Source organism: Asterias rubens, chromosome 10 (genome assembly GCF_902459465.1).
Source record: "Asterias rubens chromosome 10, eAstRub1.3, whole genome shotgun sequence".
Classification (NCBI taxonomy): Eukaryota; Metazoa; Echinodermata; class Asteroidea; order Forcipulatida; family Asteriidae; genus Asterias; species Asterias rubens.
The window spans coordinates 10,546,897-10,564,109 of record NC_047071.1 but is presented as its reverse complement, the minus strand read 5'-3'; positions in this window follow the sequence as shown (position 1 = coordinate 10,564,109).

The following is a 17,213-nucleotide window of genomic DNA, read 5'->3' as shown; positions in this document are numbered from 1 at the left end:
CATCAAAAATGCAAGACTTACCCCTTGCGAGTTTATCTGATTTTAGCCCAATTTTATAAAAAATGCAAGGCTTACCCCTTGCGAGTTAATCTGATTTTAGCCCAATTTTATAAAAAATGCAAGGCTTACCCCTTGCGAGTTTATCTGATTTTAGCCCAATTTCATCAAAAATTCAAGGCTTACCCCTTGCGAGTTTATCTGATTTTAGCCCAATTTTATAAAAAATGCAAGACTTACCCCTAGCGATTTTATCTGATTAAAGCGCAACTTCATCAAAAATGCAAGATTTACCCCTTGCTTTTTTATTTGATTTTAGCCCAATTTCATCAAAAATGCTAGACTTACCCCGTGCGAGTTTATCTGATTTTAGCCCAATTTCATCACAAATGCAAGGCTTACCCCTTGCGATTTTATCTGGATTTAGCCCACTATCATCAAAACTTGTGATTTTATCTGATTTGGGCCCAGTTTCATTAAAAATGCAAGACTTACCACTTGGGAGTTTATCTGATTTTAGCCCAAATTTATCAAAAATGTTCATCTGATTTTAGCCCAATTTCATCAAAAATGCAAGGCTTACCCCTTGCGATTTCATCTGATTTTAGCCCAATTTCATCAAGAATGAAAAGCTTACCCCTTGCGATTTTATCTGATTTTATCCCAAGTTCATCAAAAATGCAAGGTTTACCCCTTGCGATTTCATCTGATTTTAGCCCAATGTCATCAAAAATGCAAGGCTTACCCCTCGCGAGTTATCTGATTTGGGTCCAATTTCATTATATATGAAAGCTTACCCCTTGCGAGTTATTTTATTTTAGCCCAATCGCAAGGGGTAAGCCTTGCATTTTTTTTTATGAAATTGGGCTAAAATCAGATGAAATCGCAAAGGGATTATAGCCCAATTTCATAAAAAATGCAAGGCTTACCCCTTGCGATTTTATCTGATTTTAGCCCAATTTCATAAAAAAAGCAAGACTTACCCCTCGCGATTTTATTTGATTTTATCCCAAATTCATCAGAAATGCAAGGCTTACCTCATGCGAATTATATCTGATTTGGGTCCAATTTCATTAAAAATGCAAGGCTTACCCTTTGCGATTTCATCTGATTTGAGCCCAATTTCATCAAAAATGCAAGGCTTACCCCTTGCTATTTCTATTTCATCTGATTTAAGCTCAATTTCATCAAAAATGCAAGGCTTACCCCTTGCGATTTTATCTGATTTTAGCGCAATTTCATCAAAAATGCAAGACTTACTTCTTGCGATTTCATCTGATTTTAGCCCAATTTCATCAAAAAAGCAAGGCTTACCCCTTGCGATTTCATCTGATTTGAGCCCAATTTCATCAAAAATGCAAGGCTTACCCCTTGCTATTTCATCTGATTTTAGCCCAATTTCATCAAAAAAGCAAGGCTTACCCCTTGCGATTTTATCTGATTTGAGCCCAATTTCATCAAAAAAGCAAGGCTTACCCCTTTTGATTTTATCTGATTTGAGCCCAATTTCATCAAAAATTGCAAGGCTTACCCCTTGCTATTTCATCTGATTTTAGCCCAATTTCATCAAAAATGCAAGGCTTACCCTTTGCGATTTTATCTGATTTTAGCCCAATTTCATCAAAAAAGCAAGGCTTACCCCTTGCGAGTTTATCTGATTTGAGCCCAATTTTATAACAAAATGCAAGGCTTACCCCTTGCGATTTTATCTGATTTGAGCCCAATTTCATCAAAAAAGCAAGGCTTACCCCTTGTGAGTTTATCTGATTTGAGCCCAATTTCATCAAAAATGCAAGGCTAACCCCTTGCGAGTTTATCTGATTTTAGCCCAATTTCATCAAAACGCAAGGCTTACCAATTGCGATTTTATCTGATTTTAGCCCAATTTCATCAAAAATGCAAGACTTACCCCTTGCGAGTTTATCTGATTTTAGCCCAATTTCATCAAAAATTCAAGGCTTACCTCTTGCGAGTTTATCTGATTATAGCCCAATTTCATCAAAAATGCAAGACTTACCCCTAGCGATTTTATCTGATTAAAGCGCAACTTCATCAAAAATGAAAGACTTACCCCTTCCGATTTCATCTGATTTTAGCCCAATGTCATCAAAAATGCAAGGCTTACCCCTCGCGAGGTCACTGATTTGGGTCCAATTTCATTATATATGAAAGCTTACCCCTTGCGAGTTATCTGATTTTAGCCCAATCGCAAGGGATAAGCCTTGCATTTTTTTTATGAAATTGGGCTAAAATCAGATGAAATCGCAAGGGGACCAAGCCCAATTGCATAAAAAAAGCAAGACTTACCCCTCGCGATTTTCTTTGATTTTATCCCAAATTCATCAAAAATGCAAGGCTTACCTCATGCGAATTATATCTGATCTGGGTCCAATTTCATTAAAAATGCAAAGCTTACCCTTTGCGATTTCATCTGACTTTAGCCCAATTTCATCAAAAATGCAAGGCAATACCCTTTGCGATTTCATCTGATTTGAGCCCAATTTCATCAAAAATGCAAGGCTTACCCCTTGCTATTTCTATTTCATCTGATTTAAGCTCAATTTCATCAAAAATGCAAGGCTTACCCCTTGCGATTTTATCTGATTTTAGCGCAATTTCATCAAAAATGCAAGACTTACTTCTTGCGATTTCATCTGATTTAAGCCCAATTTCATCAAAAAAGCAAGGCTTACCCCTTGCGATTTCATCTGATTTGAGCCCAATTTCATCAAAAATGCAAGGCTTACCCCTTGCTATTTCATCTGATTTTAGCCCAATTTCATCAAAAAAGCAAGGCTTACCCCTTGCGATTTTATCTGATTTGAGCCCAATTTCATCAAAAATTGCAAGGCTTACCCCTTGCTATTTCATCTGATTTTAGCCCAATTTCATCAAAAATGCAAGGCTTACCCTTTGCGATTTTATCTGATTTTAGCCCAATTTCATCAAAAAAGCAAGGCTTACCACTTGCTATTTCATCTGCTTTTAGCCCAATTTCATCAAAAAAGCAAGGCTTACCCCTTGCGATTTTATCTGATTTGAGCCCAATTTCATCAAAAATTGCAAGGCTTACCCCTTGCTATTTCATCTGATTTTAGCCCAATTTCATCAAAAATGCAAGGCTTACCCTTTGCGATTTTATCTGATTTTAGCCCAATTTTATAACAAAATGCAAGGCTTACCCCTTGCGATTTTATCTGATTTGAGCCCAATTTCATCAAAAAAGCAAGGCTTACCCCTTGTGAGTTTATCTGATTTGAGCCCAATTTCATCAAAAATGCATGGCTAACCCCTTGCGAGTTTATCTGATTTTAGCCCAATTTCATCAAAACGCAAGGCTTACCCCTTGCGATTTTATCTGATTTTAGCCCAATTTCATCAAAAATGCAAGACTTACCCCTTGCGAGTTTATCTGATTTTAGCCCAATTTCATCAAAAATTCAAGGCTTACCTCTTGCGAGTTTATCTGATTATAGCCCAATTTCATCAAAAATGCAAGACTTACCCCTAGCGATTTTATCTGATTAAAGCGCAACTTCATCAAAAATGAAAGACTTACCCCTTGCGATTTCATCTGATTTTAGCCCAATGTCATCAAAAATGCAAGGCTTACCCCTCGCGAGGTCACTGATTTGGGTCCAATTTCATTATATATGAAAGCTTACCCCTTGCGAGTTATTTTATTTTAGCCCAATCGCAAGGGATAAGCCTTGCATTTTTTTTATGAAATTGGGCTAAAATCAGATGAAATCGCAAGGGGATTATAGCCCAATTTCATAAAAAATGCAAGGCTTACCCCTTGCGATTTCATCTGATTTTAGCCCAATTTCATCAAAAATGCAAGGCTTACCCCTTGCGAGTTTATCTGATTTTAGCCCAATTTCATCCAAAATGCAAGACTTACCCCTTGCTATTTCATCTGATTTTAGCCCAATTTCATCAAAAATGCAAGGCTTACCCCTTGCGATTTTATCTGATTTTAGCCCAATTTCATCAAAAAAGCAAGGCTTACCCCTTGCGAGATTATCTGATTTTAGCCCAATTTCATCAAAAATGCAAGGCTTACCCCTTGCGAGTTTATCTGATTTTTGCACAATTTCATCAAAAATGCAAGACTTACCCCTTGCGAGTTTATCTGATTTTAGCCCAATTTCATCAAAAAAGCAAGGCTTACCCCTTGCGAGTTTATCTGATTTGAGCCCAATTTCATCAAAAATACAAGGCTGATCGTCTCGCCTTTAATTATGACGTATAAAAACAGGTAAGAGGTGGGCTTCCAATGCTACTGTCACAAAAATGAAAAAAAATGAATAAAACGCTCACTGAGCAATAAACTCCAAACGCAAAGGAAAATTATTTATTTCTCATAAAATACGACATGAAATGTTTCAACGGTTGTTTCCTATAATCATCATTATTAGACCGTTTAAGTTTGATGTAAATTTGTAATCTTCACGATCTTTTTTTCTTACAAATTATGTAACGTTCCTTTAAAAATTTGCGGAAACAATCCATTAAAACATTAAATAATCAATATCTTTAAAAATGTTTTTTTTTTAAGTTAAAACAAATTTGTGCAGAAAGTTAGTTAGAGTGAAGACCAGGCATTCAGGGGACTCAAAGTCTGATCGAAACCAGCGTGGTGATCACCCATTAGAACCCTTAAGGGATGGCTAGTCCCGGCCCCTCCTTTACTTTCCGACCCGGGATAATCATCCTACCCTAATTTGGGGAGAGACATGACGGACCCCAATCACTTACTGGTGCTAGCAGTAAAAGTCATGTCCCTTTGGTACGGGGCGGGATTCGAACCGGGTCTCCCAGCTCTGGAACGCACGCAAGCGAACGATCCAGTGCACCGTGTCGCCACAGTGCCCGTTGGTGTTAAGAGGTGATTTTAAACACTACTTAAATAATGCGCTGCTTGGACGACTTAGTAAAAGAAAAAGATTGGTGGTAGTAGTGGGGTTCGAACCCGGAACAGTAGCATTGAAAGCGCACCTGTTACCGCACAGGCTACGGTTCTTTTCACTTACTCTGTGAAAATAATGCAAACTTATGCAACGGTATCGGTCCTGTTTTTATACGTCATAATTAAAGACGAGTTTCGAAGTGATGACGTACTCGGAGGCAATAAAATCACCTTTTTTCTGGAGTTGCTGGTCACGTGCGTCAATTTGTTTTAATTGCAACGTTCACTTTCCTTCCCCTGTTTTCGGGAGCAAATAATGAAACCATGGCATTTCGCATTCTACTGCAATAAATACTTTTATTTTACAGAAGCCCGGTTCAAACCCCTTGCGATTTTATCTGGTTTTAGCCCAATTTCATCAAAAATGCAAGACTTACCCCTTGCGAGTTTATCTGATTTTAGCCCAATTTCATCAAAAATGCAAGACTTACCCCCAATACCATCAAAATTGCAAGGCTTTCCCTTTGCGATTATGTCTGATTTGGGCCAAGTTTCATTAAAAACGCAAGACTTACCCCTTGGTAGTTTATCTGATTTCAGTCCTAATTTATCAAAAATGTTCATCTGATTTTAGCCCAATTTCATCAAAAATGCAAGGCTTACCCCTTGCGATTTTATCTGATTTTATCCCAAATTCATCAAAAATGCAAGGCTTACCCTTTGCGATTTCATCTGATTTTAGCCCAATTTCTTTAAAAAATCAAGACTTACCGTTTATCTGATTTTAGCCCAATTTTATCAAAAATGTTCATCTGATTTTAGCCCAATTTCATCAAAAATGCAAGGCTTACCCCTTGCGATTTCATCTGATTTTAGCCCAATTTCATCAAGAATGAAAAGCTTACCCTTGCGATTTTATATGATTTTATCCCAAGTTCATCAAAAATGCAAGGTTTACCCCTTGCGATTTCATCTGATTTTAGCCCAATGTCATCAAAAATGCTAGGCTTACCCCTCGCGATGTATCTGATTTGGGTCCAATTTCATTATATATGCAAAGCTTACCCTTTGCGAGTTTATCTGATTTTAGCCCAATTTCATCAAAAATACAAGGCGATACCCCTCGCGATTTTATTTGATTTTATCCCTAATTCATCAAAAATGCAAGTCTTACCTCATGCGAATTATATCTGATTTGGGTCCAGTTTCATTAAAAATGCAAGGCTTACCCTTTGCGATTTCATCTGATTTTAGCCCAATTTCATCAACAATGCAAGGCAATACCCTTTGCGATTTCATATGATTTGAGCCCAATTTCATCAAAAATGCAAGGGTTACCCCTTGCGATTTTATCTGATTTGAGCCCAATTTCATCAAAAATACAAGGCTGATCGTCTCGCCTTTAATTATGACGTATAACAACAGGACCGATACCGATGCATAAAGATTGTGAAGAGAACCGTAGCCTGTGCGGTAAGAGGTGGGCTTCCAATGCTACTGTCACAAAAATGAAAAAAAATGAAAAAAAAACGCTCACTGAGCAATAAACTCCAAACGCAAAGGAAAATTATTTATTTCGCTTAAAATACGACATGAAATGTTTCAACGGTTGTTTCCTATTATCATCATTATTAGACCGTTTAAGTTTGATGTAAATTTGTAATCTTCACGATCTTGTTTGCTTACAAATTATGTAACGTTCCTTTAAAAATTTGCGGAAACAATCCATTAAAACATTAAATAATCAATATCTTTAAAAATGTTTTTATTTAAGTTAAAACAAATGTGTGCAGAAAGTTAGTTAGAGTGAAGACCAGGCATTCAGGGGGACTCAAAGTCTGATCGAAACCAGCGTGGTGATCACCCATTAGAACCCTTAAGGGATGGCTAGTCCCGGCCCCTCCTTTACTTTCCGACCCGGGATAATCATCCTACCCTAATTTGGGGAGAGACATGACGGACCCCAATCACTTACTGGTGCTAGCAGTAAAAGTCATGTCCCTCTGGTACGGGACGGGATTCGAACCGGGTCTCCCAGCTCTGGAACGCACGCAAGCGAACGATCCAGTGCACCGTGTCGCCACAGTGCCCGTTGGTGTTAGGAGGTGATTTTAAACACTACTTAAATAATGCGCTGCTGGGACGACTTAGTAAAAGAAAAAGATTGGTGGTAGTAGTGGGGTTCGAACCCGGAACAGTAGCATTGAAAGCGCACCTCTTACCGCACAGGCTAGGGTTCTTTTCACTTACTCTGTGAAAATAATGCAAACTTATGCAACGGTATCGGTCCTGTTTTTATACGTCTTAATTAAAGACGAGTTTCGAAGTGATGACGTACTCGAAGGCAATAAAATCACCTTTTTTTCTGGAGTTGCTGGTCACGTGCGTCAATTTGTTTTAATTGCAAGGTTCACTTCCCTTCCCCTGTTTTCGAGAGTAAATAATGAAACCATGGCATTTCGCATTCTACTGCAACAAATACTTTTATTTTACAGGAGCCCGGTTCAAACCCCTTGCAATTTTATCTGGTTTTAGCCCAATTTCATGAAAAAAAATGCAAGGCTTACCCCTTGCGATTTTATCTGGTTTTAGCCCAATATCATCAAAATTGCAAGGCTTACCCGTTGCGATTTTGTCTGATTTGGGCCAAGTTTCATTAAAAACGCAAGACTTACCCCTTGGGAGTTTATCTGATTTCAGCCCAAATTTATCAAAAATGTTCATCTGATTTTAGCCCAATTTCATCAAAAATGCAAGGCTTACCCCTTGCGATTTTATCTGATTTTATCCCAAATTCATCAAAAATGCAAGGCTTACCCTTTGCGATTTCATCTGATTTTAGCCCAATTTCTTTAAAAAATCAAGACTTACCCTTTGCGATTTTATCTGGTTTTAGCCCAATACCATCAAAACTTGCGATTTTATCTGATTTGGGCCCAGTTTCATTAAAAATGCAAGACTTACCACTTGGGAGTTTATCTGATTTTAGCCCAATTTTATCAAAAATGTTCATCTGATTTTAGCCCAATTTCATCAAAATAGCAAGGCTTACCCCTTGCGAGTTGTCCAATTTGGGCCCACTCCATATATGCAAGGCTTACCCTTTGCGATTTTGTCTGATTTTAGCCCAATTTCATCAAAAATGCAAGACTTACCCTTTGCGAGTTTATCTGATTTGAGCCCATGTTCATCAAAAATTCAAGCCTTATACCCCTTGCTATTTCATCTGATTTAGCCCAATTTCATCAAAATTACAAGGCTTACCCCTTGCGATTTTATCTGATGGTGGCCAAGTTTCATTAAAAATGCAAGACTTACCCCTTGGGAGTTTATCTGATTTTAGCCCAATTTTATCAAAAATGTTCATCTGATTTTAGCCCAATTTCATCAAAAATGCAAGGCTTACCCCTTGCGATTTCATCTGATTTTAGCACAATTTCATCAAGAATGCAAAGCTTACCCTTGCGATTTTATCTGATTTTATCCCAAGTTCATCAAAAATGCAAGGTTTACCCCTTGCGATTTCATCTGATTTTAGCCCAATGTCATCAAAAATGCAAGGCTTACCCCTCGCGAGTTATCTGATTTGGGTCCAATTTCATTATATATGCAAAGCTTACCCTTTGCGAGTTTATCTGATTTTAGCCCAATTTCATCAAAAATACAAGGCGATACCCCTTGCGATTGTATCTGATTTTAGCCCAATTTCATCAAAAATGCAAGGCTTACCCCTTGCGATTTTATGTGATTTTAGCCCAATGTCATCAAAAAATGCAAGGCTTACCCCTTGCGATTTTATCTGATTTTAGCCAAATTTCATCAAAAAAGCAAGGCTTACCCTTTGCGAGTTTATCTGATTTGAGCCCAATTTCATCAAAAATGCAAGGCTAACCCCTTGCGAGTTTATCTGTTTTTAGCCCAATTTCATCAAAACGCAAGGCTTACCCCTTGCGATTTTATCTGATTTTAGCCCAATTTCATCAAAAATGCAAGACTTAACCCTTGCGAGTTTATCTGATTTTAGCCCAATTTCATCAAAAGTTCAAGGCTTACCTCTTCCGAGTTTTTCTGATTATAGCCCAATTTCATCAAAAATGCAAGACTTACCCCTAGCGATTTTATCTGATTAAAGCGCAGCTTCATCAAAAATGCAAGACTTATACCTTGCTTTTTTATTTGATTTTAATCCCGATTTCATCAAAATTGCAAGGCTTAACCCTTGCGAGTTTATCTGATTTTAGCCCAATATCATCAAAAGTGCAAGGCTTACCTCTTGCGAGTTTATTTGGGCCCAATTTCATCAAAAATGCAAGACTTACCCCTAGCAATTTGTTCTGATTTTAGCCCATTTCATCAAAAATGCAAGATTTTATCTGATTTAAGCAACACTTCATTAAAAATGCAAGACTTACCCCCTTGCGAGTTTATCTGATTTTAGTCCCGATTTCATCAAAAATGCAAGGCTATACCCCTTGCGTTTTTATCTGATTTAAGGCCGACTTCTTCAAAATTCCAAGAGTTACCCCTTGCGAGTATATCTGATTTGAGCCCAATTTCATCAAAAATACAAGGCTGATCGTCTCGCCTTTAATTATGACGTATAAAAACAGGACCGATACCGATGCATAAAGATTGTGAAGAGAACCGTAGCCTGTGCGGTAAGAGGTGGGCTTCCAATGCTACTGTCACAAAAATGAAAAAAAATCAATAAAACGCTCACTGAGCAATAAACTCCAAACGCAAAGGAAAATTATTTATTTCGCTTAAAATACGACATGAAATGTTTCAACGGTTGTTTCCTATAAGCATCATTATTAGACCGTTTAAGTTTGATGTAAATTTGTAATCTTCACGATCTTGTTTTCTTACAAATTATGTAACGTTCCTTTAAAAATTTGCGGAAACAATCCATTAAAATATTAAATAATCAATATCTTTAAAACTTTTTTTTTTTAAGTTAAAACAAATTTGTGCAGAAAGTTAGTTAGAGTGAAGACCAGGCATTCAGGGGACTCAAAGTCTGATCGAAACCAGCGTGGTGATCACCCATTAGAACCCTTAAGGGATGGCTAGTCCCGGCCCCTCCTTTACTTTCCGACCCGGGATAATCATCCAACCCTAATTTGGGGAGAGACATGACGGACCCCAATCACTTACTGGTGCTAGCAGTAAAAGTCATGTCCCTTTGGTACGGGGCGGGATTCGAACCGGGTCTCCCAGCTCTGGAACGCACGCAAGCGAACGATCCAGTGCACCGTGTCGCCACAGTGCCCGTTGGTGTTAGGAGGTGATTTTAAACACTACTTAAATAATGCGCTGCTGGGACGACTTAGTAAAAGAAAAAGATTGGTGGTAGTAGTGGGGTTCGAACCCGGAACAGTAGCATTGAAAGCGCACCTCTTACCGCACAGGCTACGGTTCTTTTCACTTACTCTGTGAAAATAATGCAAACTTATGCAACGGTATCGGTCCTGTTTTTATACGTCATAATTAAAGACGAGTTTCGAAGTGATGACGTACTCGAAGGCAATAAAATCACCTTTTTTTCTGGAGTTGCTGGTCACGTGCGTCAATTTGTTTTAATTGCAAGGTTCACTTCCCTTCCCCTGTTTTCGGGAGTAAATAATGAAACCATGGCATTTCGCATTCTACTGCAACAAATACTTTTATTTTACAGGAGCCCGGTTCAAACCCCTTGCAATTTTATCTGGTTTTAGCCCAATTTCATGAAAAAAAAATGCAAGGCTTACCCCTTGCGATTTTATCTGGTTTTAGCCCAATATCATCAAAATTGCAAGGCTTACCCCTTGCAATTTTATCTGATTTAAGCCCAACTTCATCAAAATTGCAAGGCTTACCCGTTGCGATTTTGTCTGATTTGGGCCAAGTTTCATTAAAAACGCAAGACTTACCCCTTGGGAGTTTATCTGATTTCAGCCCAAATTTATCAAAAATGTTCATCTGATTTTAGCCCAATTTCATCAAAAATGCAAGGCTTACCCCTTGCGAGATGTCTAATTTGGGCCCACTCCATACATGCAAGGCTTACCCTTTGCGATTTTGTCTGATTTTAGCCCAATTTCATCAAAGAAGCAAGGCTTATTACCCCTTGCGAGTTTATCTGATTTTAGACCAATTTCATCAAAAATGCAAGACGTACCCCTTGCGAGTTATCTGATTTGAGCCCAATTGCAAGGATTTTATGAAATTGGGCTAAAATCAGATGAAATCGCAAGGGGATTATAGCCCAATTTCATCAAAAATGCAAGGCTTACTCCTTGCCATTTTATCAGATTTTACCCCAATTTCATCAAAAATGCAAGGCTTTACCCCTTGCGAGTTTATATGATTTCATCCCAAGTGCTTCAAAAAAGCAGATCTTACCCTTCGCGATTTTATCTGATCTGGGCCCAGTTTCATTAAAAATGCAAGACTTACCCCTCGCGATTTTATTTGATTTTATCCCAAATTCATCAAAAATGCAAGGCTTGCCTCATGCGAATTATATCTGATTTGGGTCCAATTTTATTAAAAATGCAAGGCTTACCCCTTGCGATTTTATCTGATTTTAGCCCAATTTCATCAAAAATGCAAGGCTTACCCCCTTGCGATTTTATCTGATTTTAGCCCAATTTCATCAAAAATGCAAGACGTACCTCTTGCGAGTTATCTGATTTCAGCCCAATTTCATCAAAAATGCAAAGCTTACCCCTTGCGATTTTATCTGATTTTAGCCCAATTTTATCAAAAATGCAAGACGTACCCCTTGCGAGTTATCTGATTTAAGCCCAATTTACTCAAAAATGCAAGGCTTACCTCATGCGAATTATATCTGATTTGGGTCCAATTTCATTAAAAATGCAAGGCTTACCCTTTGCGATTTCATCTGATTTGAGCCCAATTTCATCAAAAATGCAAGGCTTACCCCTTGCTATTTCATCTGATTTTAGCCCAATTTCATCAAAAATGCAAGGCTTACCCCTTGCGATTTTATCTGATTTTAGCGCAATTTCATCAAAAAAGCAAGGCTTACCCCTTGCGATTTCATCTGATTTTAGCCCAAATTTCATAAAAAATGCAAGGCTAACCCCTTGCGATTTTATCTGATTAAAGCGCAGCTTCATCAAAAATGCAAGACTTATAACTTGCTTTTTTATTTGATTTTAATCCCGATTTCATCAAAATTGCAAGGCTTAACCCTTGCGAATTTATCTGATTTTAGCCCAATATCATCAAAAGTGCAAGGCTTACCTCTTGCGAGTTTATTTGGGCCCAATTTCATCAAAAATGCAAGACTTACCCCTAGCAATTTGTTCTGATTTTAGCCCATTTCATCAAAAATGCAACATTTTATCTGATTTAAGCAACACTTCATTAAAAATGCAAGACTTACCCCCTTGCGAGTTTATCTGATCTTAGCCCAATTCTATCAAATTTGAAAGGCTGACCCCTTGCGAGTATATCTGATTTGAGCCCAATTTCATCAAAAATACAAGGCTGATCGTCTCGCCTTTAATTATGACGTATAAAAACAGGACCGATACCGATGCATAAAGATTGTGAAGAGAACCGTAACCTGTGCGGTAAGAGGTGGGCTTCCAATGCTACTGTCACAAAAATGAACAAAAATGAATAAAACGCTCACTGAGCAATAAACTCCAAACGCAAAGGAAAATTATTTATTTCTCATAAAATACGACATGAAATGTTTCAACGGTTGTTTCCTATAATCATCATTATTAGACCGTTTAAGTTTGATATAAATTTGTAATCTTCACGATCTTGTTTTCTTACAAATTATGTAACGTTCCTTTAAAAATTTGCGGAAACAATCCATTAAAACATTAAATAATCAATATCTTTAAAAATGTTTTTTTTTTAAGTTAAAACAATATTGTGCAGAAAGTTAGTTAGAGTGAAGACCAGGCATTCAGGGGACTCAAAGTCTGATCGAAACCAGCGTGGTGATCACCCATTAGAACCCTTAAGGGATGGCTAGTCCCGGCCCCTCCTTTACTTTCCGACCCGGGATAATCATCCTACCCTAATTTGGGGAGAGACATGACGGACCCCAATCACTTACTGGTGCTAGCAGTAAAAGTCATGTCCCTTTGGTACGGGGCGGGATTCGAACCGGGTCTCCCAGCTCTGGAACGCACGCAAGCGAACGATCCAGTGCACCGTGTCGCCACAGTGCCCGTTGGTGTTAGGAGGTGATTTTAAACACTACTTAAATAATGCGCTGCTGGGACGACTTAGTAAAAGAAAAAGATTGGTGGTAGTAGTGGGGTTCGAACCCGGAACAGTAGCATTGAAAGCGCACCTCTTACCGCACAGGCTACGGTTCTTTTCACTTACTCTGTGAAAATAATGCAAACTTATGCAACGGTATCGGTCCTGTTTTTATACGTCATAACTAAAGACGAGTTTCGAAGTGATGACGTACTCGAAGGCAATAAAATCACCTTTTTTCTGGAGTTGCTGGTCACGTGCGTCAATTTGTTTTAATTGCAACGTTCACTTCCCTTCCCCTGTTTTCGGGAGTAAATAATGAAACCATGGCATTTCGCATTCTACTGCAACAAATACTTTTATTTTACAGAAGCCCGGTTCAAACCCCTTGCAATTTTATCTGGTTTTAGCCCAATATCATCAAAATTGCAAGGCTTACCCCTTGCGATTTTATCTGATTTAAGCCCAACTTCATCAAAATTGCAAGGCTTACCCTTGCGATTTTGTCTGATTTGGGCCAAGTTTCATTAAAAACGCAAGACTTACCCCTTGGGAGTTTATATGATTTCAGCCCAAATTTATCAAAAATGTTCATCTGATTTTAGCCCAATTTCATCAAAAATACAAGGCTTACCCTTTGCGATTTTATCTGATTTTATCCCAAATTCATCAAAAATGCAAGGCTTCCCCTGTGATTTCATCTGATTTTAGCCCAATTTCTTAAAAAAATCAAGACTTACCCTTTGCGATTTTATCTGGTTTTAGCCCAATATCATCAAAACTTACGATTTTATCTGATTTGGGCCCAGTTTCATTAAAAATGCAAGACTTACCACTTGGGAGTTTATCTGATTTTAGCCCAATTTTATCAAAAATGTTCATCTGATTTTAGCCCAATTTCATCAAAAATGCAAGGCTTACCCCTTGCGAGTTGTCTAATTTGGGCCCACTCCATATATGCAAGGCTTACCCTTTGCGATTTTGTCTGATTTTAGCCCAATTTCATCAAAAATGCAAGACTTACCCTTTGCGAGTTTATCTGATTTTAGCCCAATTTCATCAAAGAAGCAAAGCTTACCCCTTGCGAGTTTATCTGATTTTAGACCAATTTCATCAAAAATGCAAGACGTACCCCTTGCGAGTTATCTGATTTGAGCCCACTTGCAAGGGGCAAGCCTTGCATTTTTTTTATGAAATTGGGCTAAAATCAGGCTCTACCCCTTGCGAGTTTATCTGATTTCATCCCAATTGCTTCAAAAAAGCAGATCTTACCCTTCGCGATTTTATCTGATCTGGGCCCAATTTCATTAAAAATGCAAGACTCACCCCTCGCGATTTTATTTGATTTTATCCCAAATTCATCAAAAATGCAAGGCTTACCTCATGCGAATTATATCTGATTTGGGTCCAATTTCATTAAAAATGCAAGGCTTACCCCTTTCGATTTTATCTGGATTTAGCCCAATTTCATCAAAAATGCAAGGCTTACCCCTTGCGATTTTATCTGATTTTAGCCCAATTTCATCAAAAATGCAAGACGTACCTCTTGCGAGTTATCTGATTTTAGCCCAATTTCATCAAAAATGCAAGGCTTACCTCTTGCGATTTTATCTGATTTTAGCCCAATTTTATCAAAAATGCAAGACGTACCCCTTGCGAGTTATCTGATTTTAGCCCAATTTACTCAAAAATGCAAGGCTCACCTCATGCGAATTATATCTGATTTGGGTCCAATTTCTTTAAAAATGCAAGGCTTACCTCTTGCGAGTTTATCTGATTTTAGCGCAATTTCATCAAAAATGCAAGACTTACCCCTTGCGAGTTGATCTGATTTTAGCCCAATTTCATCAAAAAAGCAAGGCTTACGCCTTGCGAGATAATCTGACTTCAGCCCAATTTCATCAAAAAAGCAAGGCTTACCCCTTGCGAGTTTATCAGATTTTAGCCCAATTTCATCAAAAATGCAGATCTTACCCTTCGCGATTTTTTGCTGATCTGGGCCCAATTTCATCAAAAATGCAAGACTTACCCCTCGCGATTTTATTTGATTTTATCCCTAATTCATCAAAAATGCAAGTCTTACCTCATGCGAATTATATCTGATTTGGGTCCAATTTCTTTAAAAATGCAAGGCTTACCTCTTGCGAGTTTATCTGATTTTAGCGCAATTTCATCAAAAATGCAAGACTTACCCCTTGCGAGTTGATCTGATTTTAGCCCAATTTCATCAAAAATGCAAGACTTACCCCTTGCGAGTTATCTGATTTGAGCCCAATTTCATCAAAAATACAAGGCTGATCGTCTCGCCTTTAATTATGACGTATAAAAACAGGACCGATACCGATGCATAAAGATTGTGAAGAGAACCGTAGCCTGTGCGGTAAGAGGTGGGCTTCCAATGCTACTGTCACAAAAATGAACAAAAATGAATAAAACGCTCACTGAGCAATAAACTCCAAACGCAAAGGAAAATTATTTATTTCTCATAAAATACGACATGAAATGTTTCAACGGTTGTTTCCTATAATCATCATTATTAGACCGTTTAAGTTTGATGTAAATTTGTAATCTTCACGATCTTGTTTTCTTACAAATTATGTAACGTTCCTTTAAAAATTTGCGGAAACAATCCATTAAAACATTAAATAATCAATATCTTTAAAAAGGTTTTTTTTTAAGTTAAAACAAATTTGTGCAGAAAGTTAGTTAGAGTGAAGACCAGGCATTCAGGGGACTCAAAGTCTGATCGAAACCAGCGTGGTGATCACCCATTAGAACCCTTAAGGGATGGCTAGTCCCGGCCCCTCCTTTACTTTCCGACCCGGGATAATCATCCTACCCTAATTTGGGGAGAGACATGACGGACCCCAATCACTTACTGGTGCTAGCAGTAAAAGTCATGTCCCTTTGGTACGGGGCGGGATTCGAACCGGGTCTCCCAGCTCTGGAACGCACGCAAGCGAACGATCCAGTGCACCGTGTCGCCACAGTGCCCGTTGGTGTTAGGGGGTGATTTTAAACACTACTTAAATAATGCGCTGCTGGGACGACTTAGTAAAAGAAAAAGATTCGAACCCGGAACAGTAGCATTGAAAGAGCACCTCTTACCGCACAGGCTACGGTTCTTTTCACTTACTCTGTGAAAATAATGCAAACTTATGCAACGGTATCGGTCCTGTTTTTATACGTCATAATTAAAGACGAGTTTCGAAGTGATGACGTACTCGAAGGCAATAAAGTTACCTTTTTTCTGGAGTTGCTGGTCACGTGCGTAAATTTGTTTTAGTTGCAACGTTCACTTCCCTTCCCCTGTTTTCGGGAGTAAATAATGAAACCATGGCATTTCGAGGAAGGGGGATGTTTATATAACATTCGAGTAGATCTAAGTCATCACTTTGAAGCTAGTCTGTTCTTCTAAAGGACCAACGCGACGCATCATGTTGCATTACCTCTTTGGGTGCTTTCGTTTAGCTCCCCTGGGTCGACCCCGGTGCATGGCATTTTTTTTACCAGGACGAACCTGGGTAATTATCTGCACACACTTGTCCTGGGATAAAAACCGCCACACACCGGGGTCGACCCAGGGAAGCTAAACGAACGCACCCAATATATGAAGTGTGCTAAGGGAACCGTAGCCTATGCGGTAAGATGGTGGGTTGGTGGCTCTCAATAATACTGAACCCGGTTCGAATCCCACTATTACCATACGTTGTATTTTACTGTAGCCCGGTTCATACCGGCGAATGCCATGCGAATTTGACATGAATTAGATACTATTTTATTTCACAACGATAGAAAAAACGGTGGCAGGATACAGAGCCGTTTCGTCGGTTTTGTTTTTGCTGTAGGTCTACTTTCAAAAAGTGGTGGCGTTTTGTTACTTCCCGCGAAAATCCAGAGCGATCTTGTCCACGCAGGAAAGAATATTCCAATATCGGAGTATACAATCTGAGAAATATTTCTCAATTTCCGATGTTTGGGGATGAAAAATTAAAAAATTTTCTCAACATTACTTCAAAGTGAACTGATTCTCAGCATGCGTTGTTATTGAAAACTGATGTACTTCTAACCA